This window comes from Tyto alba, unplaced genomic scaffold (assembly GCF_018691265.1).
Source record: "Tyto alba isolate M040663 unplaced genomic scaffold, T.alba_DEE_v4.0 Super-Scaffold_4, whole genome shotgun sequence".
NCBI classification, from domain to species: domain Eukaryota; kingdom Metazoa; phylum Chordata; class Aves; order Strigiformes; family Tytonidae; genus Tyto; species Tyto alba.
Window position 1 is genome coordinate 291,481 of NW_024881315.1, and position 4,030 is coordinate 295,510.

Consider the following 4,030-nt stretch of genomic DNA (forward strand, 5'->3'; position numbering starts at 1 on the left):
TCAGGGGCTGACACACAGCTACTCCCAGCAACTTCCTCCGGAGAGTCAGCCTTCGGGGCGCCCTTGGTCACGCAAAATTCTCTGCAACAGCTTTTCCCCCCCCCGATTAGGTGAAGATCTTGGCTCACTCCAGGGACGTTTCGTTATGGCCACAACTACACCAACGGACTGAATCACGTTAGCAAGCCCACCATTTTTCTCAAGAACCAGCTCCCCCAAGAGCGAGCTCATGGTGGGGGGAAAAACTACAGCCCCCTACTTTAAACAAGCAGAAGGGATGTCCAGCACGACCCTTCCTTCACAGACCTTGAACGCGTTCAAGCGACAGCTCGCAGCAAACCTTGCGGGTTCCGCCTCGGCCCTGCAGCCCCGGCCTAAGCCAAGGTCCCTCCTCGGCAGACCCAGCTGCCTGCTCAGCAGCCAAAGCCATCTGGGTTTCCTCGCCGGCACCGCCTGGGCTCTCTTTGCCCTTTGCTATTGGGAAGCATGAGGCAGCTCTAACGATTTTGATATGTTGAGGCCACAGCTCGGCCCATACCCTTCAAGGGTTCCATTACAAATGAAACAGTCTTTTCTACTTCGGTTTGCTTAATTGCGGAACTTCTGATCATTTTGGGTGATGTTTTACTAACTTCCTAAAGCCTTAAGCTCTGAGGCGCTTTTCTAGTGGAAAAAATGAATTATTTCAGATGCCGCCTTCTGTTGCAAAGCGACAAGAAAATTAAAGGAGTATTTTTCTTAGAAGTAGCAAGAGCTAAGTCATTCTTGAAGTCTACACGTTCATTTCTTAAACAGATTTATACTGAAAAATACAATTCCCTTGAAAACCATTTATAAGATACCTACAAAACTGACTGTTCTCCAAGGCCCTGGATGCCAAGTATCTGAAACTCGCTGCCTAAGCAAAGCTTGAATTACAGCTCTATACAGCTTTTTTTTTTTGAAGTAAATGATAGAGGAGAGCAGCCAGTGCCCTGAAAGGATTCCAGCCACAAGCTGTGGGCCTGGATGGGTGGATATACATATGTGATTTAGCTCATTCCAGACCTTCCTTTGCATGGGCTTTTCTTGCGTGCCCCGAGGTGTAGGGCTCCTCAGGGCGTGCCTGCACCGTGACACCGGTGAAAGGATGGAAGCACATTGTAAGCAGCATCTTTAGCAAAAATTCCCCAAGCAAAGCGCTTTCTGAATTTCAGAGGTGGGAGCTTTGGCTGATTGAAAAAAAAAAAAAAAAATTCATATCTCTGTTTTACTTGCTCTCCCATATGCAACAGGTACCATTATTCTCTACATTCATAAACCCAAGAATATCACAAAGCATACTGGGGCAGGAGGGAAAGAGAAGAAGAAAACAAAAGCTGTTTGTCCGCAGCAGCATGAACTCCCAGCAAGACATGCAGAGCAGCTCACTTTTCACTACCTCATCTGATCTGCTAATTGACTGTTGGAAGACAGCTTTCAAAGTAAAATAAAACAAGAATGTAATATCACTGACTTATTTTATACACCACACTATTCCAGATGTGTTAATGTCTAAGGTCTAGAGAAGAATAATTTCACTTGCCACTAAACAGCAACATGCACAGCTCCTCCTGCTGCTAAACCACCCGCTATAGAGCGAGACAACAAAAGAGCTTAGAAGGAGAAATAAAAGTAGATCTGGTACCTACTGGCAACTGCCAGAGCAGCGAGGCAGAACATAACGGCCTACGCTGCTCTTCAGCAATAACTGAGCAAGGAAGCACCCTGCACGAGGGCAACGTTAATGCCGCTGGCTCCTGAGGAATGAAACCTCCCACCCAAATACCAGCCCAAGTTGCGCCCGCGCTGGCCGCAGGAAAACAGCCATTCCCATTTTATAAAAACCTTCTCATGCTGGCCCCTCCGCGGCTCAGGGAAGGGCCTTCCCTACCTGCTCCCAGCAACTCTCGGGAGCAGCTCGTCTCCTTGCACTCAGCATGCTCTACAGGTACAGGTGCAGCCACACCGCGCAGGAACTGGGCTTGCTGGGAACACGTGCATCCCAAGGGCTCCTCTCAAAGCAGGCAGCAGAGGACCAACAAAGGAGCCCTAACCCCGAAACCAGCTGCTTGGGATGCTACACAGCACTGGGGCTAAGTCTTAACAGATACCAAAGACTCCAGGACATTTCACGTTTTGAGAGGCACAGCCTAATGACTGAGTGCTTCTTACCCTTAGAGGATGGAGCCTACAAAGCATAAAAACTCCCAGAAAGAGCCTACTTGGGGGAAAACAAAACTAAAACTCTCCTCTTCCCCCACCAAAGCCCCAGGCTATCAGCAGACCCCTAGTCCCCACCTTCATACTCTAGGGATGCTGGGTCAAAGGTGAGCAATGAAGAGGTGCTAATGGTTCAAAAGGAAACACCTGTGAATGAAGCTGGTTTCCAGATAAGAAATGGCCTGAACTGTCTTTTTTTTTTTTTTTTTTTTCTGCCAAGACTCTCATTAATGCATAATTTTAAGAAATACCTGACAGGTGTGTTTGAATCTCTGGTTAGCTTCTCCAATTAGATAATAAGAAGCAACAGCACAAAAGTTTAAATGGTGAGGGGGAAAAAAAAAAGAAAAAGAGAAGGATGGGATCAAGAATTGGACCAAAGCCTTGTGCTCCTTACAAAAAAAAAAAAAAAAAAGTAATGTTTTTTACCTTGCTCTACCTTGCTTTGTTAGAACGCTCTAAAGGTAATCCCTCAGCAGTCACTGCTGGAAAAACCTGCCAAGTTTGCCCTTCAAGACTCCTGATACCTGCAGGTCTATTTGGTTTGATTTTATTTAGAGGGATAAAGGTAAACTAAAGAGCTCCTTTTTTCTGATGGCAGGAAATTTGGGGCAGAATTTGTCACTAGCTGGGTCACAATTAAACACTTAGTGATTAGCAAATTACAAACTCTGGTTTCACCAAGAAAAAGGAATCTCTTGGTCCCTGCCTAAAATTACCAGGTGTTTGAATTTCCCTAATTCAACTGGGAGTCCAGTGTATGCAGCCCAGCTGAGATCCATGTTTGTGAACACCTGGGGCTTTTTATTTACTTAAAGAGGAGCGATCGATGCTTAGAAGCACGTTGACTGGCTGAGGTGAGCTGGTTGCTTTGTGCTCTGAATTCACATTGGCTGATTTAAAAAAAAATAAATAATAAAAAAAAAGTTTCAAGTAAGAAATTGGTTTATTGGTTGGTTGTCTGATAAAAAGTATCTGGAGAGGGTTGCTGTGGCTTTAGATATTAATTCCTCAGGGAGTGCTGATCTCCTGTGTGGTGTAGCTCCGTGTCGGAGGGTCAGACAGGTACTTGCATACAGTGTTGTTGTAAAAATGAGGTATTTGTAGGATCTCTGCTCCTATTTTGAGTTGGGAGATGAGGTTGTTCCTTGTTCATGCTTCCCAGGACTGTTGCTGTCCCTTGCTGTACATAAATATAACTGAGTCTGTTCTTTGGAGTGGAGGTGCAGCCTCAAGGGGGGTGGGAGGAACTGAGGAAGCGATGCTGCCCTCGCTGCCAAAGTTCTTCTAGAATTCAGCATCTGGGTTTCCAAACCAAACCAAACCACGTGAGCTCTGGCTGCATGGCAGAAGATTCCCCATCCCAAGCAGAAGGAGAAACATCTTGGACTCTGCAGCCAAGCTCTCCCCCTGTGAGCGGGACCTGGCAGCCGCGTGGCTGGACGCGTTGCTTTGGGCAGCTCCTACCCCCAACAAATGACCAGCTCTGCAAAGCAGCAAGCGGTGAGGAGGCGCCAGGTAAGAGCGAGTGTGTTTTCTCTAACTGCATTTCTGTGTGTACTGGGCTGCTGGAAGGAGGAGCGGAGGTGGAGGGCAGCCGCTGTGCTGTACAAGCCCCTAACACTTCTCCTGCGTAGAATGAACCTCTGGTATAAGTGAGCAGCAGGAAGAGGAAACTAGGGGTTTTACCAGCGATATGATTCTAGTTCTGCTGGTTCCTCAAATTATGAATTCTTGTGGGCAAGCGTTGCCTTTGTTGTAGAGACCCAAGTACACTTGGCACTGTTAA